Source organism: Anser anser, assembly GCF_964211835.1.
Source record: "Anser anser genome assembly, chromosome: 13".
In the NCBI taxonomy this organism is placed as follows: domain Eukaryota; kingdom Metazoa; phylum Chordata; class Aves; order Anseriformes; family Anatidae; genus Anser; species Anser anser.
Window position 1 is genome coordinate 8,362,856 of NC_139734.1, and position 25,424 is coordinate 8,388,279.

Consider the following 25,424-nt stretch of genomic DNA (forward strand, 5'->3'; position numbering starts at 1 on the left):
TTGGGCAGGTGTGCTGGCTTGTTATGTTTCTGCCTTCCTGATCAGCCTCTGCTCTCAGCCTCTGCCCCCCTTTTCCCACCCAGCCCTCTCCCCCGCTTCAGAGGGTTTGCTGTGCAAGGCCAGGGCGAGCTGCATCTCCAGGGGCTGGTATGAGACGGGCAGCAGCCTGCTGAGCCCGCTGGCTGTTTCGTGCAACCGGGAGCATCAACTGAATAAAGGAGACCACGGTATCTTGGAGGCTTCAGCATCCAGCACTGAAAGGACCTGGCAAAGGGAGCGAGGAGATCCAGGTGTGTGCAGTGGAGGTGGAGGAACAGGGGCAAGCAGGGCGCTGAGCACAAGCACCTCCTGGGCTCCATCCTGCTGGAACACAGAGCAGAAGACCTCAAGAAGCTCTGTCCTCTCCTGGAGGATTAATTTGCAGGGACCGAGAGGAGCTGGAGGTCAGGGCCGAGGAACAGACTGTGGCTGATAAACCTGACAGATGATAAACCTAAGCTGTGGTACAGCCTGGTGCCCTAAGCAAAGACCAGAGGCTTTAGGTTTTCAGTCATCCCTCTGGCATCGAAATCGATGAGCAGCAGCCGTGCAGATGCACGCCAGCTCTGTTCCTTGCCCCGTGCAGAGCCCGCAGCTCCGCTAGGGAGTGAGACCACCGCCAAGCCTCTGCTGCTGGCACAAGCTCCCAGAACGAGGAGCAGATGCTGGTGTCTCCCTTTCATTCTTGCTCAGCTCCCTTCCTGCTCCTCCTCCTTCCCATCTCTGCAGGGACGGTCCCCAGGTAGCAGCCCTGTGGTCCGCTGGGGGGACATGGGACCAGACTCCAAGCACGTGTCAGCGGGGGGTTGGACCCCCCAGCTGCCTCCCCTCTGCACTGCGCCCCCAAATAAGGCTGCTTCTAACCCAACAAGGCCGAGCAGCTCCCAACGCCCCAGCAGGACTCACTCCAGCACCAGCAGCACCCAGCCAAATGGTGCCTGGTTAGGGACATAAGGCACAGGACAGGGACTGTCAGCAGCCAGAGACAAGGCGAGGTGATGAACCTGGTCCAGGTCTACCTAGGGGCGGCAGGAGATGGGACCAGCTGCAAAAATCAAGGAGCAGACAATGACCTGGGTCCAAAGTCCACCCAGGAGACAGGAGTGGAGACAAAGCTACAGTGCACATCTGAGAGGCCCACTGAAAAGACAACACAGGTCCAAGGTCCATGTAGGAAACCAAACCAGACACAGTCCTGAACGTGGTAAACCTACCACATTGCTCAGGCAAGGGCTGGCAGCCCGCGGGCAGAAGGTGTGAGCGGAGGCAATGAGCCTCCTGCCTCCTGCCTTGGGCGCTGCTGGCATGAGCCATGCTCTGTCCTGAACAAGAATGAGGCAGGTCCCATGGGGCACCGCCAGGGTACGAGTCAGAGCAGGGTTTAGGGGAGGGTTGGGGAGTGGTCTTGCCTGTCCTGGAGATGCTGGTATTCAAAGGCACGGTTTTAGCACCCAGGAGAAGCTGGGGCTGCTGGAAAAGCTCCATCTTCATTGCACAATATAGAGCTAGACTAGGGCGAGCATAAACTCTGCGTGGCCGCGGTGGAGTCGTTTGCCTTGGGGCTTGATTCATGGCTGCTGGCTGCAGTGGCAGGCGGGTTAATGATGCTGCTTCCAGGAGGCTCCGCTGCAGTGCCCTGGGACTGTTCTGGGAGCGGAAGGCTGCCCGCGGGCTGGGAGCAGGGAGGGGGTTTGTGCCAGGCTGGGTACCCCCATCCTGCCTGGGAAACACCAGGCAGGTATGCCAGCAGCTCAGGAGAAGTGAAAGGACCCTCCTTATATTGTATTTTCCTCCTGAACCTTGCCGGTCCTGGGGCAGCAGCACATCCGAAGGCTTTCTGCCTTGCTGGTGTGCTGCCCTGCTGGCCGCCGGGCAGGAGCATCCCCTGCCCAGGGGCTCTGAGCAGGCCCATGCCCCCGCACCGACCACTGAGACCAGAGGGGAATTTAGCCCCACACAGCCAGTCCTGCCGCCAGCGTGCCTTTTGCAGGCAGCATCGCCCAGTGCTCCAGGTCCCAAAAGCCCTGCTCGCTCCCACACTTCGGATGACGAGCGTTAAGCAAAATGCTGTGCAATACAGAGGGCTCTCTGCAGAGCCTCCTGAAGGTGCATGTGAGCATGCACGTGAGCAGCGCGGCAGGATTATCTAGCAAATGTGCCGAGCAAGGCTGTGACGGATGGCAGTCTGCACCTCGCAGACGTGCTGCGTGCTTGCTTGCAGCAAACGTTGCAAAATTCCTTGCCGATATCTGCAGGACCCGGGCAGGGAACGCAGCTGCCCCAGGTACGGGGCTGCAGATGAGACAGCCATGCAGCAAAGCAGAAGGCTTCATTTCTAATGGAAAGATATCGGGGGGGGGGGGGGGGGGGGGAATTGTCCCACTGGAAACGTTTTGGGGCTTTCATGTCTAAAAGAGAAGTAAATGAGGGCCGGAGCTAATGTTTGTAAGGCGTCTTTTGGGAATCCAAGTGTAGAGTGCAGGCGAACGTGTTGTAAAGGAGAAATATATCCAGCCATTAACGAGGGGCTGGAGAAGCGCTGCTGCCTCGCACTTCCTTCCCCATGGATGAGGAGTTTTACAAGGTACCTAAACATTATTGCGGTTGTTTTACAGCAGGGGAACTGAAGTGTTTGCGAGAGGCGTGATTTGCTAAAAGTCACCTGGCAGCACCCGAATCTCCTGCTGTAGATCATCGTGCCGTGCTTACCCGCTCAGTCGCACGGGCGCACCACGCAGCTCCAAGCAGGATCGGGGAAGCAGCCCACATGGTGCAGCTCGCTGTGCGTCTGCTTGTACCTACAGGGACAAATAGAGGGGAAAGTCTGCTTTCTTGCACCGGCAGCCAGAAAGATGGAAACAATCAGCATGGGAGCCTTTTGTGGGGGTTCTCCACACACTCATGTGCTCCTGAGCCCTTGGATCTTCTGTAGTTTTAAGGGAAAAGATGACACTGGGTGTCACCAATGCCAGCAGACCTGTCTCCTCCAGCATACAGTCTCTGGAAGCAGAGCCTGTATCATTGCTCAGCCCCAAGCCTGTGCTGCAGTTCCCAGCAGCCGTGCACTTCTCCTCCTGAGACCTCACAGTCCCTGAAGAAATACGGCTCCAGCAGCACGCAGGCGTTTCCGAGAGCTTTCATGGAGCCCTGGATGGAGAGAAGATGCAGTGCAGCTTTATGAAGTGATACCCAGTGCCAATAAAACCAATAAGTGCTTCTGTTTATCCTTTCTGGTACTGCAAACCTAAATGGGCTTGCGCGAGGACAAGGAATAAAACTGGAGGGTGGTCAGGAGCAGCAGCTTCGTGCCCACTGCTCACACGGACGTGTCCCTCATCCTCACTGCCAAATTTTACAGACCTCACAGCAGAAATGAAATCTTCCTGCCCTCGAGTTGCTCCTCAAAATCTCATCCCAAGCAAAGGTTTATTCCCAGTATTACATATCTCTCTCTCTCTCTCTTTTTTTTTTTTTCCCCTTATATCCAGCCTGAAAATTGCTTGGCATTTATCTGCGTGCAGGCACCCGATCAGACTGGACTGGTGCAGATGGGGCTGCTCTGGGGACGGGCTCTGTGCACCAGTGCTGCAGACAAGAAGCTCCTCCAATTAATCCAAAATCCGATGATTTGCAGATCCAGAACAGTAAGGATAATTTTGTTAAGGACGAGTGCCTGGTTCGGGGGGGCGGTATGGAGGATATCACTCCAGGCACTCATGTCTACATGTCTAATGAATTCACCCACTGTGCACACCCCCGGGACACCAGCTTCCCCTGCTCTGGATCTGTTTTTCCATCTCTGAAATGATTCTTCCCCTAATTAGGAAACCATAAATACAATTTGAAAAATAAAAATGAGACTAGGCTCCATGTATAAAGCAGGGAGGAACTTGTTGAGATAAGACTTAAACCCGAGGAGTGGGAAGGAGATCTGTACAGGAATTCCAGCCCAGGAACATCTTAGCTCTTTCTGAAAGAGGGAAAAATCGATGGGGCAAAAGAATAAATGACACGGGTCGCTCAGAGCCGCTAATGGAGGATCCCCTGAGGAGGTGAGCAAGCTGGCAGCCCTCCTGCTTCATTTCTTGACAGGTTTGTCTCTTTGATGGCACTGTCAGCTCAGACACCCCCGCACTGTGACACCGAGGGGCTGGCAGCCACTCCGGAAGGGGACAGCAGGACACAGACAGGACTTGACCACTGCAGATGCTTCCTGGCTCTTCTGGCCTTCCTTCTCACCAGCTCTTCGCTGAGACGGGTAAACTTTTTATCTCATTCATGGTCAAAACTCAGCTCTGATGGTGTTTTCGATGTGCAGTGCTCAAGGTGGTGGGGTCTTTTGGTATGCAGGAGTCAGGGTGAAGGCGTCTGCCCCACTCCAGCTGGTGCCTTTCCCTTCCTGTGGATCTCCTGCACAGCCAGCATGGGGGGTGCACGATGGGCAGTGACACCTCTCCAAAGAGCAGTTGTGCTTATTTCATGGGTTTTGCTTAAAAGGCAACTAAAAACTGCAAAACTTGAAGAAAATCAGCCTGGAGCCTCCTGTGTCTCAGGGCACCGGTGTGGGGACAGACCTCGTGCCAGTGCATCCCAGGGGAGCAGCTCACGGCGCTACGGGCGTGCAGCTGAGCTCCAGAGGCACTCGCTGCACACACGAACAAATTAATTAGTGCTCATGGTCTGTCGTTAATAGCCTGTACGATCGCGTTGCCCTCTGGCGTCTGGCCGTCTGGCTCGAGGTTCAAGCCGCTCCCAGCACGCTCGGCTCCGGACGGTGTGTTTGAGTGCTGGAAGTAAGGAGCAAAACTGTGTGGTTGCTAATTTTGGGCACTACCAACCAGGTCCAGGCAGCTGGAGGTGTGTGCGTGTGTACATCCACTGCGGCTGGTTAGGATGTGCCTAAAATCAGAAATCTGGATGAAAAGCTGAAAGCGAGATGCTCCAGCACTGTGAAGCATGGGCAGAAGAGCAATTCCCCCTCCAAGGTTGCACCCGCTTGCAAATGGGGATTTTCAGTGAAACACTGGAAGCTGCACCCTGCATCAGGGAGTGCTTCTAGCAGGCGCCAGCACGCCGGGCTGCCAGCCCCGCTGCAGTGTGCCAGGAAGCCACGGGCTGCACATAATTGGCATGGAAAGTGCTGATGATTATTAATGACTCCAGCTCATATTTCACCCTGAAGGAGCCCAAAGCCTTTTATGGATGGAGTGCTCAAGTGCTTTCGGTGTTGGCCTCACTTTGCTCTCCTTTAGGTTGGTAATGAAGCTCCCACAGATGGTGGTGGGACAGAGCTGGGCCAGCCTTGCTGCTCTGGATGCAGGCTCCTCTCCTGCACAGAGATGCACAGGGCTTTGGTTTTATTTGGGATGCAGGATGACCTGGCCATGGGGCCAGCACCCTTGTTTCCTAGCAGATGACAACCAGGACCTGTGTCCCTCGGGTAGCTCAGGCACCATGGGGAAGGACACCCCCTTCCCAAGTATTTCTGGGCACAGGTGATTACAATGAGCTCTCAGCAGTGGTTCTTCATTATGTTTTCAAAAGTACCCTAAAATGGAGGTTCTTGCTGCCGGCAGCTGGTCTTGCAGTGTTCTTGCAGCATTGCTCCCGGCTCCTGCACATGCCGGGTTTCCTTGAGACATTCCACAGGTGCCCTCCAGGATGCTGCGAATTTTGGCCAAAGCATTTTTTTAACTGCCCAAGGTGGTCAAATGGGCCAAGTCTCCTTGCTGGGCACCTACACGAGTAAAAGGAAACAGAGACGCAGAGCGATCGATGTGGTGCCTCCTAGACAGGCGGCTGCAGAGCATCCTGTGCTGGAGGGAAAGAGGATGTTGCTGCTGCAGGGCGATGAGCCCTGGCGGAGACACTGAAGTCACCTCCCACAGCAGGATGTGTGGTCTGCTTTGCATCATACCCGGAGGTTCACAAGTCCTTCGGGAGCACACATCAAGAGCTCTGCTCAGTTAAGGCAGAACAGAGCCACGGTCACTTGTGGGGCTCCCAAAGCCCCGCATCTCCCCCATGCACAACCGGATCCAGGTGTCAAGAGGGAAGGTGGTGCGTGTGGCTTCCAGGCAGTGAAACTCCCTGTGGGCTGCAGGGTGAGGCCGGTTTCTGGGTCTGGGATGTGCTGGAGCAAAGCCGAGCTTGCCCCACGCTGCAGCAGGCTATCCATCCCCACATCATCTCCCCCCCCCAAACAACCTTTGGTCTGGGATGCGTGGGACGCCCGCCTCCCCACAGGGTGCAGAAAAGGAAGATAAGCCAGTGCTTCAAAGGCAGCGCTGATTCTGCAGGTACAGGGGGCGAGAAAGTCCCTCTTCTGCGAGCACGTGAAAGACCAGGCAGTGAAGCCCAAGACGACGCTGATGGACTTCCATGCAGACATCGGCTTCCCACCTGTGTGCCGAGCGCACGGCACTGCCCACCCCCTGGATAAGGAGGGGGTCCCCTATAGCCTGAACATCATCCCGCCCCAGCTGGGCTTTCTGCTTCCATCATGGCCAGCAGCAAACCATCAGCAGGTGGCCATACAGGGAACATGGAGTGGCATCAAGGCTTGGGCAAGTGCTGGCCAGGGTGTGGAGAGGGTGATGTCCAGCTGCTGCAGGCGTGCCACCTCCCCGGCACCCTGGTAGCTCCTGAGGCTTCAGTTTTCCCCGCGTTTGCTCCTGATGCATCTCTGCTATGTGGTGGGTCACTCCGATGAATCCCAGTGTCAAAAAGGAGCTGCAACAGCAAACTGCCCCTCTTGCAATTGTTGCCAAAAGGCCAGAACCAGCATCACGTCATCTTTCTCCCCCTAAACATGGGGAGCATCACCTGGATCATTTCATGTACCTGGAAAACACAGAGCAAAGCTCTTGTACCTTTTTAAAGGACACATTGCAGAATTTCCGGGGAAAATACACTTCAAAATCCTAATTGTGAGCCTTGTACTCCTCTGACCTACTCAACACCACATGATAAATGTGCCAAATCATCTGGATCCCAAATAATTACAGCCTGGTGCTAATACGTGAGCAACAAACCTGTAATTATCTGCAGAAATTATTTGATGAATATTAAAAAAACAAAACAAAACCAACAAAAACACACCAAAACCATGAGGACGGTGGTGGCGGACGGGCTGCCCTCGGTCGGTCTCGCACGCGGGTGACTCAGGCGGCAGCGATGCTGCCGGAGCAGGCTGGGCGTGCGTGGAGCCCTGCGCCTCCAGCCGGGAGCAGGGAGGGATGGGGCTGGTTCCCAGCCCCGCTGCTGCCACGGGGCAGGGCCGTCCCCCAGGGAAGGGCTTGGCATCGCCCGATGCCACCCCGAGATAGCAGGAGCACGGGGTAGGAGCCCAGCCGGAGCTGATCCCGGGGCAGGGAGCAGCAGCGGCGGCAGCACGGAGAGGTTTGCTGGTCATGCAGAGCCCAGCAGCAGCACGGAGGGAGGAGGTGGAGGCCGGTGCTGCACCCCGCACGTATGTTGGGTGCAGGAAAGGGTTTGGGTGGTCTCTCTGCCCTGTTCCCGCTGTCCTCAGCACAGTGCTGGGGTCCCTGCTGCCAGGCTCAGACCCTCTGCAGCGGGGTCCTGCCTGCAGACCTGAGCAAGCTCAAGGCACCGCAGCATCCACAAGGGCCACATCCAGGTACTGCCTGCTGTGGGAAGCTGTTACACAGTGTGGCTAGGGAGCGTTTTTGCCAATAAGAGAATAAATTGAAAATAAAGATTTTTCTTCCCTCCCTCTGTTCAGCCGCATGCTTCCCGCACGGTAAATCTTGGCGGGCTGACGGGTATTTAGAAGTGCTCGTTCATTGACAAAGTGAAAAAATATACCTGGAGCAGAAGGGCCCTGTAAAGGTCCTTGTAGACCGTGATTTGTGGCTGTTTATTCTCAGCAGCGAAGCAGAATCCATTAAAATGGATGTGCCCGTTACGGAGCACGTAGCTTCTCACTGCGAGGCGCAATTACGATAACGAGCTGCATGAGAGTGAGAGCAACTTTTCAGGTGGCGGGGCTCGTGAGCAGCAGAGCATCTCCGCAGACTGCAGGGTACAACGGGGACGCTTAGGGAAGGGTCACTCGCTCCTAAAAATCGCGAGCCTCTGGCGAGGGCTGGGGGCAGCTTGCGGTGGTGCCCCCGTGCCACGCAGCGGCTGGAGCAGCCAAAGGGCGGTGGTGCCAGCCTCGCTCCTCCGTCCTGATGTGCTGCTGCCCCCAGAGAGCATCAAGGCAGGGCTCTCTGCCTGCAGAGGCACTCACCGTGCTGCCTGAATTTGGCTCATTTTTCTCTTTAAAAACATACAGCCACTTCACGTTCCTCCTGGGAAGGCTGGAAACTGGAGCGTGGTGCCAGCTGGAGACTAAGGTCCCCAAAGAGCTGCACCTTGTTTAGCCTAGCAGGAGCCTCTCAGGAGAACAAGGAGATAAACCACCTCAGCAGCAACGCTTCAGAGGTCTTAGGTGTGACGTTTTCATCTTTTATCTCCAGCCAAATTGAAAATATTTTTGTTTAGCCCTGTTGGCTGAACGGACCATCAGCCCTTCCCTGGGTGCTCCATCGCCCAGTTCACTTCTGCTTTGGGTCCTGTGTAGCTGGAAAAGATCCTGCAGGAGAGTGATCTGGGCGGCTTTCAACCCTCTGATGACAGATTCCACACCATCCCTCGGTTAATTGTTTGAATAGTTAATCACCCTCGTAATTAGCAGTGTGCTCTGTATTGCTCATCTGAATTTCTGGGTGAAACTTCCAGCTCTGGCCTCCTGTTAGACCTGTACTAGATTAAAGGATCTGTTCCCATCCCATTTCGGCTCCCCACGCAGGTTTTTGTGGGCTGTCAGCTCGGCTTCAGCTGGGATTTTGGAGCCTCGTAACTGCTTTTGAGCCTCTCCGTGCAGTTACAGCTCTTGTCCAGGATGCTCTTTTGCTTTACTCTCACTATGCCCACAGTTCCTGTCTCTTCTTTAAGCTCCTGTCTCTTCTTTTTGATCAAATCTTTTATTTCAAGTGCCTGGAGAATGGGACGCCAGCATTAAACACGAGGTGTGCGTCTGGGATAGGGGCAGAGCATCCTAATAACAAACTCGGTTGTAGGAGCAATGGGTCCTCTGAGGTTTCCGCAAAAGTGCATACTAACAAAGCTTCCTAAAATGTATGTGGAGTGTCTGTTGCTTATCGCATATGATCCAGAGGGTGATGCATGCGCTCAAACAGTGCCTTAAAAAATAAAGGCAGATGAAATCAGCTTTATAGGCATGGTGGTTATCATTAATTATTTCAGCTTGTTCATTACCTGGTATCACCTGTTTCACCTATAAATGCAACCGCTCTCGAGTACCTGAAGAGTCTCTCGTACTGCAGGATGCGTGGAAAAGCAGCCACAGCGACTAGTGGACTCCCCAGCTCCCCCAGAAGCGGGGGTACGGCTCGCCCAGACCTGCCGTCTCACCACGGGGCTGCTCGTGAGACTCGCTCCTCGCGGAGCAGCCGATGGCTGCGCACTGTCACTGCCGTTGGTTCTGCCAAGGAGAGGGATGAGAGGGTCTTTAAGCGTGCATACCCACGCAGAGCGTCACAGCCCTCCTCCTCCTCCTCCAGGTTTTCATTCCCCATTAAGATTCAGCACCACTTTAATTAAAAAGCCGGCACACGGCCACCCGGTTCCCCGAGCACCCCGCGCCGGTGCTCCCAGTCGGACCTGCTGGGTCAGGGTGTGCGTCGGAGCGGGTGGTCCTGGGGGAGGCTGGATGGGGGCTGCCACCCCAGGAGCAGCTGGCAGAGATGGGCAGCCCCTGGGGGCTCCTCCTGCCAGGATCAGGCCTTCTGCTTGAGGCACCCCTGGGCATGCAGAGGGGAACTCCACCTCCGCACACTCACCAGCTGCATCCACTGGCTGCCCGCTCTCTCTGTTGGTCTTCTCCCTGCTGGGAGAAGGTCCGACCGCCGCTAACAAAGGGATCACCATGCTCCATGGCTCCTGGGGTGGGCAGCACCAGGACAGCCCCATGCAGGCATGGCCCTGCTGAATCTCAGCCCCAGCTCCCGGCCCCGCACTCGCTGCGCTTGCTCCTGCCCAAAAGCGGGCAAACCCCAGGAGTGCCCCCAAACTCCAGGAGAAGAGCTGCTGTGACGTGGTTCTCCTGAGACAGCAGCAGGCGGGCCCAGGTGGACCTTCCTGGAGGATTCACAGCCATGTTGCTGGCAGGGAGGGGATATAAGCTGGAGGAACACTGCCTCGCTTTCGAGGAAGTTGAGAGGTCTTTGAGGTCTGCTGTGTGCAGATGAGGAGGGAAACTTAGGTTTTGAGCATGCTGGGATGAGGTTACTGGTGTTATTCTGACTATAAGTCTGACGTAGGTCTAACTAAGTGCATGTGTGCTTTGTTTAATTCCCAGGTATGTTTTACCTGCTGATATGCGAGGCTGAAACTAGTGGGAGATGCAAGTGAACCTGGAAGGGCTGCTCCCAGAGTGTGTAGGGTGAACTGGGAAGTGTGGGAATGTTTCCTGAAGGATTATAGGGTCAGGGTAGGTCTTGTGGGGCTGTTGTGGCTGCTGAAAGCCAGTTTCTCTTTTGAAAGGCGTAGCAATTACCCTGGAGCATCCTAAAAGACAGTTTCGTGTGCTACAGGAACCGCATGGTGGAAGTTGAGGCTGTGCTTGGCGTGGAGCTGGGGAGCGCAGATGTAGCACGTGCCCTTGCCTTCCCTTGGTGCCTGTGCTGAGGCTTGTGCATGTCCGAGTGGGTCTTTCTCCATGTGCAGCTTCAGGTGGGTGTCAGAGGAAAGGGAAACCTCAGCAGCAGCAGAACCTCAGCCTTCTTCCATGCCCTGGGAGGTAACGCACCCGCTGGTATCCCCACAGCCAGAGACCAAGCTGATGGGAAGCATTTTGGTTGTGTTGGTCTGCTCCTTGCTGGTCAGCCCTCCACCAAACGTAACATCGCATCCTGCCATGCTCGACACCAGGAACATCTCATATGCTTTGCTCTGGTTTTATTTCCTGCTGAATCGGTTGGCTTTGGCCCACGCAACATCTCCTTGGGTGCAAAGCTGGGTGGTCTGGGGGCTGAGAGGGCTGCGGCGGGTGGACGGCGCAGACTCAGCTCGGGCACCAACGCTAACGTCACTTGTGGGGTGGATCAGCAAGCTCAGGGCAGGGGACTCGCGCCCTCTGCAAGCACAGCCAAGAGGTTCACTAAGGACTGGCACGGAGGAGGCGAGGTTAAGCAGTTAAACCAGCTGTGGCTCGGGTGGCTCTGGCACCACGGAGAGCCTCGCTCGAGGCGGTGCGTGGAGCTCCTCTGCAGAGGGGTTCACGGCCTGAGAACTGCTCATCTCCTGTTGTAGCTAATTGCCAACCTTTAAATGCCCTGCAGCTGGCAGTCACTTGCATCTTTTTGCTGCCAGGTGCTTTAGGATGCTGACGGAGAGCTTGTACAACTCCTCCCCGCAGCTAGGAGCCCTTACAGCTGCTTTGCACCACAGCAAGAGGGCTGTGCTGACCCAGCTCCCTCCGCCTTTTCACTCGATGTGAATGTTGGGTCAGGGGTTGTTTGACCGCTGTTTTTAAAGACATGTTTCCAGTGCTGCAAGAATCAGCTTGAAACAGAGCTTTCCAACCTACATGAAGTCCCCTCGTGCATATGCATGGTGAGATGCTTTTTAACTACGTGATCCTGGGCATTTCTTTCCCTGGGACCCTTCGTCAGGGTTTCCATGCAATAATTCTCTTTGCTCTCCAAAAGGAGGCTCTAGCTGGGTTTTTCTTAAGCCCCGGTGAAGTGTTGCACTCGAAATGGCTGCAGAGGTGAAAACCCAGCACGGCGGGTGGTGAGGGAGCCCTGCAGAGTTGGGAAGGGCAGCAGAAGGTGGTTGCGGTGACATGCAAGCAGCAGGGGCTGCCCTTTCGGGTACGCAGCTCTGTATCTCGATGATCCCTGTGTAGGTTCCATAAGCCACTTCCTAGGCTTAGAAACCAACTGAAAGGGGCAGGGGGAAATAAAAAATTGCCACATGAAGCCATTTTGTGCTCCAGGTGGATAAGGAGCTGCGTGGCACAGAAGCAGCAGAGGCTCCTCCAGCCCTGGCTGGGGTGGCTGTTGCCCTTGTGCCACCCAGAACTGGGGTGGCTGCTGGGTTTGATGGTCATGCCGGGAGCTCCTATAACCTAGAGTGGGAAAAACAGTGAGCACCGGTGCTTTCTCTGGTCTCCCCTGCAAAGCTTGCCCTGGTGGAAGGCCTGTGAAGCTGAACCCATTCAGCTAGCTGAGTAGTTTCACCCTGGAGGCACTGTGGGGGAAGCGAAGGCGTGGTGAAACAAGAAATACAGACTGGGGAGCTTGTGAACTCACGCTTTGTTTTGGTGTGGGGGGGTCCCAGCTGCTGCAGTCCCCTTGGGGCCTTTAAAAACCTATTCCACAAGGAGGTGTTGCTTCAGGTTCCTCTGCAAGCACAGAGGGCAGCACGTGGGCTCTGCTGGCGACCCTGGCTGGGCTGCGTTGTGCAACGCACCCGCCCCGTCTGGGAATGGCGAAGGACTGGGGCTTCTCGCTGCAAGGGGAGGGTCTGGAGACACCCAGGAGCTTCAAAAACAAGGAGCAGCACTTGCAGATGTTGTTGCAGGGTTTCCTGCTCCAGCTCCAGTGGCACGTCTCCTCCCGTGCTGGCTCCCAGTGAACGGGTGTCTTAAGTGCCTTGTCCCATCCTTTGGGGGAGTGAGGGAGGGTGGCTGAATCGGGGCAGGAGGAGAAGGAAGCAGAACTGGGGATGAGTCCAGCCTTCCTGCTGTGAGAACAGTCCGGGCTCTCCCCTGTAACATCTCACCTTCCTCCTGCAGAGCCCTTCCTTGACAGGAGAGAGGAGGGCTCTCCCCAGAGAGGGCTCCTCCTTGGCAAGGGCTGAGTTTGCAAATGCTCGTGTTGCCTTTGAGCGAACTGCTTCACCTGCAGCTCGCTGGGATGGTGTGAGGATGAAAATGCGCCCCTCAAAAACTGGAGATGCTCCGAAGATGGCTTAAAACCTGGTGAGACAGTCCTTGCCTATCAAACCCTGACTCCAAACACTCTCAAGGTGAGAACTTCCCCTCCTGGGCTCGCAGGGGAGGCAGAAGGATGGGGCTGCTCACCAGTGCGGTGGTGCCAATCCAGTCCTTTGACCCTCCTTGAGGAGCTGGGTTGAGAAAGCATTTGGGGTGGCTTGTGCGCAGGGATGCGCCGTGCTCTCCAGCAGCGTTTCGCGTGCTGCGGGGGCAGCTCAGCCCTGCTGCTGGTGCTTCTGCAGGAGGACGCTGAACAATAAAGCCTTAATGAAGTGCACAACATCGTCACCAGTTCCTGAAGAGGCGTTGGGCAAGTGGATGTGGAGCCAGAAGAGCCTGTTCTGGGGCAAGTCGGTGAGGCCTGTGGTTTGCTCAGCATGGGAGAGAGCAGAAATTTGGATGAGGCTGTGAAATTCCAAGGTTCAACATGAGGTGGTGCAAAGCATCCACTTCCCATCCCCGAACCGGAGCCACAGCTCCCTGTGCAGTAGCAAGGAGGAGGAACCGAACGTCTCTGGATAAAGGAGGTGCTAGGGAAACCTAGAAAAAATGAAGTCATCAAAATATAAAAAGAAAACGAGAAGAGATTCATCCAGGGGAATTCATCCAACCCTGCTCATCTCTACAGCTGCCTGCTTTTTGGAAGAGGGATTCTGAAGTTAAAATGATTTTTTTTCCACTGTGAGAATAGATTTTAGAAGGAGAGTTCTGCTTTATAACTGTTACTTATGCACTAGGCTTCCCAGGCATGCGACACAATTTGAGCACCTTCATTCCCCCTTTGCGATACATGGATGCTAATGCATGGCAGCCTTGGGCAGTGCAGTCGTGATTCCCTTGCTCCCAGCAGCACGCAGGGTGCAAAATCCAACGCAGCCCCTGATCGAAACGCACAGGTCCTCCTGCAAAGGGTGTTGAGTGCTCATTCACCTCTCCAAAACACCTCTGTGGGCGGATGGAGATGATCTCCCCACCCCTAATGAACATGACTCACTCTGGAGTGGTTAGCACATTAACATAAAGAGCTCTACCCTCCCGCTGCCCTGCTTGCTCAATTAAAGTGTCATTTGAACCCGATCCCTCCTGTGTTTTGAACACATGCACATGCACAACAAGGCTGCGGTGGCGGGTGTTTGCCCAAGGTCACCTCTGACACCTCCAGCTTTCATCCAGGGGCCCAGCTGATCCCAGCACGCATCGAGCTGGGAGCGGCGCTGTCGTCTCCTGGTGAGCTCTTAGGAAAACTGATCGGGGACTTATATAAATAAAACGAGAAATAAATACTCCTGACGCTGAGCTATGGTCTGGCGGGGCCCACCGGCTGGTACCTGCAGAGCAGCAGTGGTGCTTTTCTGTGGTCTCCAGCCATCTGCTGGTTGCTCGTGGCCTCATTTCTCCTGCAGCCTGATGTACCTGCTCGGGGGGCTGCACATCTGTGCCGTCGTCCTCGCTGCTTCAGTGTGGGCACAGCCTAAATCTGGGCCTGGCTACCTGCTAGTGGCCCTCAGACCAGGAAAGGGGGGTTGATTTCTCCCCATCCCAGCAAAGGAGGGTTGGACTCTGACCTGGCTGCTTGCTCTCCGCACAGATGCACGCGACAGGGATGGGTCCCGGGGCAGCTGTGAGTTACGTGACTTGGCCGCGGCCACGCAGGCTGCGTTTTTGCTGCCAGGAAAACGGAGATGGGATTTAGCGCGGAGCGAGCGGTGAGCGTTAACCACCCCGCTGTCCGATCCTCCTGCAGGCAGGGTTTGTAGCTGCTCGGCGTGGTGCGGGGGGTGCGGGCAAGCCTGGCAGTGCTGGCAGTGACCTCCCTGGGAATGTCCCAGCGGGTGGCTGCCGTGTGCTGAGGGCTGGCTGGCTGGGCCCGGCCTGCGCGTGTGCGAGCAAAGGGTGGAGAACGGACGGATTCGTGGCTAAATATGTGGCTCGATGGCTCTGACGCCCAGAGCTCCCTCCTATCCCACGTGAAGGAGCACCGGGATGCCTTCTCCCTCCTATTTATTTTAAAGAGGCGCTCCGGGCAGCCTTCGAATGCAGATAAGCCGTGCAGCACATCCCCAGGAATACATCGCGTCGCTGGGTCCCCCTCCCTCGCTGTCCCTTTGCCGCTTCTGCCTCGCACGCACCCGCACCCGCCCTCCTCCCGCAGCAGCGCAGCCCCCCCCTGCAGCCCCCCGGGGCCCTCCTGCAGCCCCCCGGCCCCCCGTACAGCCCCCCCCCAACCCCCGCAGCCCCATCCCCGCGCGCAGCCGAGCGCTGAGCGGGGCCCCCCCGGCTCCCGGCCGCCGGCCGCAGGAGGAAGGGGCGCTGCGGGGCTCGGTGCGGGGCTCGGTGCGGGGCTCGGTGCGGGGCCCGGTGCCGCCCGGAGCCGCCTCACCTGCGGCGGGGCGGGGAGGGGCAGCGGCGGCGGCGGCGGCCGGGGGAGGGCTCGGGAGCTCGGCGCCGCCTCCCCGCGCTCCGCTGCCGCCCGCCCGCCCGCCGCCGTCTCCCCCGCGCCGCCGCCGCCGCCGCCGCCTCCAAGATGCCCGGGCAGCGGCGGGGAGGCTGCCGCAGCCCGCTGGTAAGGCAGAGCGGCACCGGGAGGGGGCACCGGGAGGGGGCACGGGGGGCGGTTGGCACACCGGGAGGGGGGTGCCGGGGTTTTGGGGAGGGGGCCCCGAGGTTCGGGGGGGGCCCCGGTGGCGGCTCCTCCGCCGTTCCGCGGCCCCCCCCCCTCCCGGACCCCTCCGGCGCCGGGGCGGCTCCGTGCTCGCAGCCCGGCGCTTTTCGGTCGGAGCCGGCGAGCCCGGCCGGCCCGGGGCTGCGGGGGGGTCTCTCTGGGTCCCACCGCGGCCAGCCCCCCCCCCGGGCTTTTTTCCTTTCCGCCTCCGAGCCCGCGGCGTTCCCGTGAAGTCCCCGGCAGCAGCCCGCTGCCTCCCGCCCCGCCGGGGCTCCGGGGGGGCGGGGGGGGGGGAGAAAGTTGCAGTGGAAGTTTCACGAGCCCGGGCGGCGGGGGGTGCGTGGGCCCCGTCCCGAGTGGGTCCCCCCGGGGGTCGCGGCGGGCCGGAGGGGCGCGGGGGTTCCGCAGGAAGGGGAGCGCTCGGCTTCCCCCGGTGAATAGGGTGGGAAAACTCGCTGCGAAATGCCCGGGGGGGGGACGCTTCTCGCTGCCGGGGTGGGCTCGGACCCGAGGGGGTTTTGCGTTCGTGGAAAAACCGGCCGGGAACGGGCAGGGACGAGGAGGAGGCAGAAGGGACGGCAGCGACAGGAGCGGCTGCGTGGATCCGGGCAGGTGGTGGTGGTACTGCCCCAGCGCCCTGGGTGTGCCGGCGCTTTACAAGCGATCAGGGCCAGGTCTGTGCCCTGCGGAGCCTTCTGCGGCATCGGGGGAAAGCAGCGCACGCAGACCGTGTCCGGAAAGTTGCGCTGCCTGTTTTGTAAACGTTGCATTAGAAAAAAAAAAAAATAATAAAAAAAAAATTAAGCGTGCGATGAATTCCCTCCCTGGAAGTACGTGCTTGTGCGTGCTGCGCGCCGGTGGCCTCGCTGGCACGGGTACAGCTTGGGTGCCAGCAGCTTGCGTGGCGTTAGGCACACGTGTGTAGGTAGCTGGGTTTGCAGGCAGGGTGGGAGCATCCTTGGGACCGCTCGAGATGCATTAATGACTCCTGGTAAATTTTAATTCAGGGTTGCCCTTCGTTTTGGGGAGGGAGAGGCAGGTTTCGAAGCCAGCGCTTGGGGTTTTATCCCAAATTTTGGAGTTGGATTCAGAGGGGGTTGCTGTGCAGCCAGAGGTCGGGGCTGCTGGATAGTTTGGAGAGAAGTGTTTGGGGTTTGTGGGTTTTTTTTTTTTTTTTTTGAGCCTGTTACATCTCGAGTCGGCTCTCGTTGGTGAGATGTGCCGGGTCGCGGGGGAGGCTGAAGCGGAGACGCCGTAACCAGGACTTCGCAGGCTGCACGGCCATTCCCTTCCGTGAGGCTAACGAGCGGTGTGATTGCTCCTCAGGAGGGAGTTACCGCTTCCGATAGCGTACCCGCCTTCGCTCGTCTCTAGTTTAGGCTGGTGCCCCCCCTTTTGGGAGCAGCTAGCGGAGTATTTCAGGAGGGTTTGTGGGTGCTTGGGCAGCAGGATTTGGGTGCCCCAGGATCGGCATGGAGCTCGGCTTGCTCCCCGGCCCTTTACAGCATCCTCCTCGGCAGGAGCAAGCAGGCTCAGGATCTGGCCTCCTCCCCGAAGCTCCAGCAGGGCTTGAACCTGTGCTCGCTGGCTGCTTCTTGATTTTCTTCCTCCAGAAAACAAGCGCGTGCTGCCGCTTAATGAGAGCCTGCCTTCACCGCCGTCTTTTTTTTTTTTTTTTGCCAACGAGCCTCTCTGATTGACGAGAGGACGCGGCGAGGAGGCCCGACGAGCAGCCTCCCTTGGCCGCCGCCTCCAGCAGTGCCCGGGCTGCCCGAAATGCCAGGGCCCAGAGGTCAGCGGCGGGGACAAAGCCGTGCCTGTGCGCGGCCGAAAGCTGCCCCGTGCCCTGCGAGGGCGGTGGGGCTCTGGCACGGGAGGAGCATCTCGCCCTCGGATCCCGCACTGCCTTCCTGGTTTCTTGTGGTGTGTTGTTTTTCTTTTTTTACATGCAGCTGCTTGCAAACATCGCGGTAACTCTTGCCAGTGGGATGTGCCTCCTGTCCGGGACGGTGCCGGCACCACTTTTGCGTCCTCTAAGGGGAGCTGGGGGCTGGCAGCAGGGGGACCCCGGCAGCCCCATCGGTGCCTGTGGGCTCTGGCAGCTCCCTGCCACTGCTGGGCAGCAGCATAAGAGCCTTTTGTGCTGCTGGATACGCTGCCCTTTCTCAGGAAATCGCCTATTGTGCTGGCTGGAGGCTCTGTCTGTCTGTCTGTCCCTCCCCGAGCAAGCAAACCCAGGGAGCCCAAAGGGCAAGGGACATCCCCCCACCACCCCTTCCCCCACTCCCCTCTCGCCTTTGAGTCCTCCTCACAGCTGGGTCCCCTTCCCTGGGCAAGGATGCTCGCGGGGACCTCTGCTCGCTGGTGCCCAGGGTGCGGGGAGTCACCGTCCCCAGTGTCCCCTGGTGTCCCACCACCGGGTGCAGGGGATGTGGTGCAGGTGCCATCGCCGCCCTCCGGCGCGTGCTGCATGGAAAAAGCCTGGCATGCTCCGCAGATCCAGGGCTGCCTCCCTCCCTTGGACGCTCCGGGCATGTTCCGGGGCTGCGTGGATGCAGGGGAGTCTTTTAAATTGAAGTGGAAACGGCGTGCGGGATCCGGAGGGTGGTTCCCGATGGAAGCCGTGTTTATTGTTGAAAACTGCGCCGGCTGGGATGTGGCCAAGCAGAGGAGCGTGCTCGGAGCCAGCTGCAAAGCAACCTGTCCTGGTGCGTGGACGTCTGCTCTTCCCCAGACACGTCTCAGCAAATGCTGCCGCTGCTCTGGTTTTATTTCTTTTTGTTTGCTTGCTTGCTTTGTGGTTTCTTTTTTTGTAAATTTATTTAAATTTTTGTTTACAGCTGTTGCAGTGTTGGGTGCTGCAAGCTTTTAGGTCTCAAAACTCGTCTTTTTTTTTTTTCTGTCTCTCTGGGCCCTCTGCTTGAGAAGAAAAGGGAAAACCTAGAGCACTGTGAAAAGCCAGGATGAGAAATAATCGGAAGCCTGCTACATTGGTGCGAAACAGGGCAAATCCAGAGGATGCTTTCTGCAGGCCTTGTAAGAAAGTGCCCGGCGGGGTTGTTTGCCAGCTCCGTGCACAAGCAGCTCGCCATGTGCCAGGAGCAGCGAGGCTTGCCGGCTTCCCATGACGTGGGTTGGGATTGTGAAATGAAAGGGTCTCTGTGCCTCTGCAAAATATCATTACTATTATTTATTACTGGAATTTGTGTCTAACAGGGAAATTAATTGCTAGGTCTGTTTGTTTGTGTCTCATTTTGCAGGCACATTTTGCAGGCCCGCTCTGGGGTAATGGCCTAGAAATTAAATTTCATTTTAATATGCAAACCCAATTTTGAGTTGATCGACCAAAGGGGGGAAAATTAACTTCAGACAGCAGGCAGAGGTCTTTATGAAGCAGAGTTGAAGCGCAGCGTCATAAATGTGAGCTGGCCCAAGATCTGCGTGGGAGCAGAGGAGAGACGCAGATATACATCCATGTGTGTGCGCGGAGTGCAGCTGGGCAGCACCCTTCAGCAGCGTGTCAGAGGTGACGTGGAATAAACGAGCTTTTGGTTTTCCAAAAGGCCATGAAGCCACACGGTTAAGGGACAGGCTGGGCTGCTCGATGGCTGGGTGGAGGCTCAGGCTGCTGCCCACAAGCTCCCGTGGCGTTTGCTGTTGAGTGCTGACGCTGGTCACTGCCCTGGTGCCGTGGCTCTGGATGGGACAACTGCACCTTCTCTTACTACTTGTGTTAGCTGGAATCTCATGCAAGAAAACCCTTGTTTTTATTGTGAGATTGGTCAAACGCTGGCACAGGCTTGCCAGCGAGGTTGTGGAGTCTCTGCCTAGGGAGATGTTGAATACCAGGTCCTGGTCAGCCTGCTGCAGGTGCCCTTGTGCAGGCAGGGCTGGGACCCCATCTCCTGAGCTTCCCATGGGTCCATCAGAGAGCTGATGTCCCTGCTTGTCACCTTGAAGAATTTAGTGGCAAGAGGCCTAAAGGTGTTTTCTCTCCTCGGGGTGGTTTGCTGGGACCTGGTGCAGCCTGGACACTTCAAATGACGGAGCCGTGCCATGGTGAGCAGTGTGCAGTGCTGGGTGGAGTCGGGCTGGGAGACACGCTGGTGTCAAACTGGTGGTGTGATGGAAGTCCTCCGAATGGAAAATGTTCACAGAGTCAAGAGTGCATCCGTGGGAGGGTGGCCAAGACGCTGGCCCTTGCCACTTGGGTGTCTGCAGGATGCTCCAGCCACCAGGACAGGACAGCTCTGAGTCGCTGCCCAACTGTGTTGCTGGGGCTGCATGAAGGCATTTATTTCTCTTAAAGCACCCGATACCTTCTCAAAGCTGGCACTTGAGTTCCTCCAGCGGCGCGTCCTGCAGCACGGATCCCATCCAGCTCCCAAACTCCACTGGCACGGTCACGAGCTTCAGCAGTGCGGGAGAAGGAGCCAAAAACAATTGCGTTTGTTTAGCAAATTCACCCCGACGTCTCCTGGCTCGCGCTTTGCATCACGGTATGTCCGCGGCATGCTGCGACCTGGCCTCAGCTCTCCCCGCCGATGCCTCTGCCTGCTCGCGTTGTTTCTGTTCCCCCTCCCAGGAACGTGCTCCGATCTGTGCTTGGAGGCTTTCCCTGGCTGCGGGCGGCTCCGACGCTCACTGCACGGCGCCAGGAGCGGTTGCGTGCCTGTAGGCAGGAGGAACGGGCTGGGCCGTGTCTTGCAGGAGGGTGCTGAGCATCTCGGGGTCTTCTCTGGGCTGAGCGGCCCTGGCTGCCGTCATCCTCTTCCTCCACGGTGGGCGGGTTGGTGATGCCCTCTGGGGTCTCCGCTGGCCCCATGACCACGCCTGAGCTTTCGCAGAGCCCCTGCCTCACCTTTCGAGCTTGCTTTCCTGCTGGGAAATCTGTTTCTTGATTAGTGTGGGCTATTCTTGCGCCTCCTGCTGTCTCTCCTGGCTTCAAGGAGAGCTGTGTGTGAAGTCTGCAAGGAGGTACCAAGTCCCTGAGTGTTTACACGGGGAGCACAAAGCGCAAAGGATGCTGCAGCTTCTGCTTCTGGTAGCCCAGGCGCATGCCCAAGCTCTATGTATGGGATTTCCGTGTGCCAGCTGTGAAAAACTGCCTGTAGTGTGAAACTGGAGGTAATTAGTGAGGAAAATAAGTTGCGCTGGTCTTTGACTTCATTACACTTTGGAGAAAGGGATCCCAGCTTCTGGTTGTCATCAGAGGTTGCTTTTTCGGGTGCTGGCTGCTGTGCCTTTTTGGCCCCATGCCTCCGTGTGTGACACGTTCACATTTTTCTGGTGTGAAGTATGTAGTCTTTTTTTTTCCCCATCCCTTTTATCTGATTGCTGAAGTCATTAAGCAGAGAATTGCATCTAAGGAGAGCTGAAAGGGACAGCGGTGGGGACGTGCCAAGCCAACCCCAGCTGCCGTGGGGACGTGTGGAGGTGTCGGAGGCAGCGGGTGGGATGCAGCCTGCGATGGGCTCGGGGCAGCAGGTCAGAGAGCTTTGCTGAGCCTTTCACCGAAACCATCGTGCCCGTGCACCCCACGGGCATCTGGAAATCTGGCTCGTGCACAGGGCGCTACCACGGGGTAGGTGTAGCAGAAGGCTCCAAGGAGCTGTCGCGGTTTGAAAACAAGCCTCGATTTGCCCATCTCCAAAACGATGGGGTGGGGACTGAGCGGCATCCTCCCCATCAGAGCCCGGGAAGGACTGAAGAGACCTGCACCCGTCTGCATCCACCGTCTTCTGCCGGGGGCAGCCCCAAACACTTGGGCTTCTGCATCTCATGTGAGCCAGCCCTTGGTTTAAGTTGCGCCAGTCTGGGTGCCTCTTCCTGACCGTGGTGGGGTGGGAGGGTGTGAAAGCCCAAAATATCTCCTACCTGCATTGTTTCTGCATTGGGGATTAATGCTAATTATTCCCCATTGTCTCCAGTTCCTGCAGGAAGCCTTGTTTATCTTACCCGTTTAGCCAGGAACGCAACCCCAAGGAGCCCACGAGGATATATTTAAACTTACACAAACCAGCACAATAGCCTTTGAATTTCCCGACTCCGTGGCATCCGTCGTGAGCGCAGCCTCGTTGCATCCGGGCGTCGCGTTTGGTGGTTTTTGGGGTTTGGATGCTGGACTGAGCAGCCCGGCCCTGGCTGGGGCTGGATCGTGCAGCCGGTAATTAGCGGCGCACGAGGCCGTGGGCGTTGCGTGGGGCGGGATGTCTGCAGGAGGCTTCGAGCAGTGGCTTTGTGAGCGTCTGCTGGGCACAAAATGGAGCTGAAGCGAAGCTGCTTGGGGCTCGCATGTACCCAGGCATGTGTCGAGGCTCCTTGGGGATGCACCACGGCCCTCAGCAGGCTGCGAGGGTGCTGGAAGCCTCGACGCAGGTCAGCAGCTCTGGGGCTGGGGGGAGCAGCAGGGCCATGCCTGCGTATGAGGCTGGCACTGCGCCTTGGCTGGGGTGGGCAGAAGCCCCTCCACGGGGGCTTCACATGAGCAGGACTGCCCCCTTCCCTTTCGTGGAGTAATGTTTGAGAGCTGCTGGCTCCTGTTGAACTAAAGCGGAGCAAATTGGACAGCACGAAAGCAGGGAACTGGAAGGAGAAACTCTGTCGAGCAGAGGACAGGACAGCTCGTGGGGGCTCACGGGGGCTGCACCTGCCTGCTCTGTGGCTGGCACTGCTCCAAAGCAAAGTGGGGAAAATGCCTGCTGCTACGGAATAACCAACCTGATAAATGCTCCTCGAAATGCGATCTGTCTTAATTATGCCTCAGCGTTAAGGTTCCTGCAGTAGCAGCCTCGATGTTTTCAGGGCATGAGGGCCCCTGGGGAGCACCGGTGTGGGCTGGCTCCTCGCCACGCGATGTTTGCTTGGAGCAGATGCGTTGCGTGGCGGCAAACATCGCCTTCCTTCTTCAGAGCCTGCTCTGGGACCCCCAGGAGCCCTGAGGCTCTGCTGAGCTGCTCTGCCTTGCTTCTGGTCTAGTGGGGGCTTTCACAGTGCTGCGTCGGCCGGGTGTGTGCCTGCAGCAGCTCTCTGCAGGGCTGGATGTCTGGATGTCCCCTGCACCCTGGATGTCTCCATGCAGTGTCCATCCTGGGGATAAAAGCCATGGCTTGCTCTTGTTGGTTGGTTTTTTGTTTGTTTTTTTTTTTTTTTTATAAACCACGGCATTTGCAGCTGTGCCCTCCCCTTGTCCTTGTGGAGCCAGAGCCCTCTGGCTGCCTGCGGGGACGTGGCTGGGCTCGAGCTGCATTGCAGGCTGGCTGGTGAAGAGGGAAGGGATGCAGCGGCGCTGGAGGGGGACACCAGCTCACCCCGAGCTGGGTGCTGCAGCGAGGAGCTGGCCCTGCATCCCCCGGGGCTTGAAGAACCGGTGCTGGCTGCCGTGAAAGTCCTCCGGTGGGAGTCCACGCGGGTGTACTTCTTGCAAACAGGGTACTGTGTTTCCACCAGGGTGAGCTTTAATTAAAACGATGAGTGAGCAAGCGGGGTTTAGCTTTCAGAGCGGCTGGATGCGCTGGGCTGTGAAGGGGAATGGCATCGGGCGAGGGCTGGGAGGAGAGCAAACAGCTTCGGGACAGGTGATGGAGGGAGGGAAGGTGGCGAGACCTCGGGCAGGGGGGCCTGGGGCAGGAGAGAGATGCTCTGCACCTTCCTGCACTGGCCAGGCCGCGGGGGGACCACCGCATGCGTGTCTGCTGGGGCTGGGAAGCAAACTGCAGGAAGCCCAGCCCGGCCCTGCTCCTTGCAAACTCCAAGCACCGGCTTTGTCAGGAGCCGTCGGTGATGTGCACACCTGGGGGCTGTCACCTGGCTGGGCAGGGCTGGTGGCAGTGCACGGTGCCTCGCACACGCCACTTAGCTGGGCAGGGTTGGTAGGAGATGGGTAAAATCTTCCCTGCGACCAGAAGGGTGCAACCAGAGGAGAAACAGATGAGCTATGGTTTGCTGCTTGGAGGTCCTGGAGGTGACCGAGGTCTCTGCCCTTTGGCCGAGCACCCTTGCCCCGTGGGGTAGCCCATGGCGAGCTCCACAAAGCTGCTGCTGGGCTTGTCCGAGAGCTGAGCGCTGCTGTGAAGTGTTCATCTCCACCTGGGGAGCTCTGTCGTGGATGCTGGTGCGCTAGGATGCTTCCAGCACCTCCCCAAACCCCCCTGGTGTGCTGCGGGGCTGGCACCTGATGCCACGGGGCAGGGAGCGCAGCTCGGGGGCTTCATTGGTTTCGGGTTGTGCTGTCGTGACCTACTTCAAACAACAACAAAACCTTCGTGCCCTGCCGTGTGCTGCAATCCGAGCACGGCAGGCGAACACGGCGTTAGCAGCTGAGGGCTGGGCACGGAGCCCTGCCTGTGTCCTGTGTTCCAGCAGGAGGATGGCTTCTGCGTTCCCCTCCGGGCGGCTGCAGGTGGAACGAGCTCACTCCATCACCAGCACGGCTGGCTGGGCCGATCGATGTGTGCACAGCTGCAGACGTGTCACTAGGTGTGTAACATAACGGGAAACGCCGAGGATGAAATGACAGGAAGGATGGCGGGGTGTGCTGCGGGGAGTACAGGGGGGAGCCTGGTGGGGTGAGGGCTTCTTCGTGCCTCTGGGAGCTACAGAAATCCCTAGAGGTGACGGGTATGGAGGCTCATGGAGCTGCCTGACAAATGGAGGCATGTTATGGGGCAGGAAAGAGAGAAAAGGGGGCAAACCCCAAAGGGGGCAGCCCGGGAGGCGGCGCGAGGAGGATGGGAGCGACGCACAGCGGGACGTGCCGGACCGGCGATGCTAACGGGGCTGGGCCTTTGTCTCTGTCACCAAGTCTTGTGTAGAGTTTGCACGTGGGGAAAGCCCCTGGTTTTAGGATGAGGGAGCAAAGGAAAACAACCACAAGGAGTGGTGGAGGCTGCTGAAGGGGACAGAGCCCGTCCCAGCCCTGGCCTCACCAGAGGCTGGTGGGAGAAGCTCGGGAGGAGGATGCTGTGATGCGAGCGGATCTGTTTCATCAGTCAGGGTGACGGAGGCAGAGATGAAGACAAAACTCCCCAGGGGAATTAAAGCAGTGTGCAACTGGAGAAATTAAAGAGCAACAAATCACTGGCACCCGGTGGGCTCCAGCCAGCTCGTTGGGAGGAACTCAACAATGAAGCGGCTGAACTGCCAGCAGAAAGTAACCTCTCGTTAAAAGCAAGTGCTGCTCGGGAGTGCAGCCTCTTCTGCTCCGTCTTTAATTTAGGGAGGTACAAGGACAACTGTGGGAATTACAGACCAGTGAGCTTTATTTTAGCACCGAGTAAATTGGCTGAGAAAATAATTAAAGCTTATGTGGAAATGCCTGCGCTTCAGTGTGACGGATTAAGGACAACAAAGCATGACTTTTACACAGGAAATTCAGTTGTTTTTTCCTTTCTTTTTTTTTTTTCCTTCCTTCAGTATTGCAATAAAGTGATTGGGGAGAGCAGTTGGGAGATGAACTAAGCCATTGAGGAAGCAGCTGAGGCAGGAGCCGTGGGAGGAAGGGCCGGATCCTGCTCGGTGCCGGCAGCTCGGCTGCAAGGAGGACCCAGCAGTGAGGCACGCGCTGCCCTCGCTGCTTGAGCTGGAAATTTCGTGGTAGACGCACGCACGCTGCCTTCCCAAGGCTGCAAGCCAAGCACGTAAAAATTAGGTAACGCTAGGTGCAAATTGCCTGGATGAGCCTGATTGCCTCCC

At 57.6% G+C, this 25,424-nt stretch overlaps 1 protein-coding gene across 3 annotated transcripts in view; it reads left to right on the plus strand.

Annotated features, from left to right (window-relative positions):
* The first annotated feature begins 15,502 nt into the window (after positions 1-15,502).
* MID2 (midline 2) overlaps positions 15,503-25,424 on the plus strand; it is a 73,996-nt gene continuing 64,074 nt past the window's right edge. Inside the window, exons 1-2 of one of the 3 annotated variants that reach the window (XM_083797529.1) lie at positions 23,254-24,209; positions 25,146-25,380. The gene's annotated coding sequence lies outside the window, so the exon portion shown is untranslated. Of the gene's footprint in view, positions 15,633-23,253; positions 24,210-24,271; positions 25,381-25,424 lie in introns of those variants that run through there. The other 2 variants (XM_083797528.1, XM_083797530.1) reach the window with 2 other exon arrangements.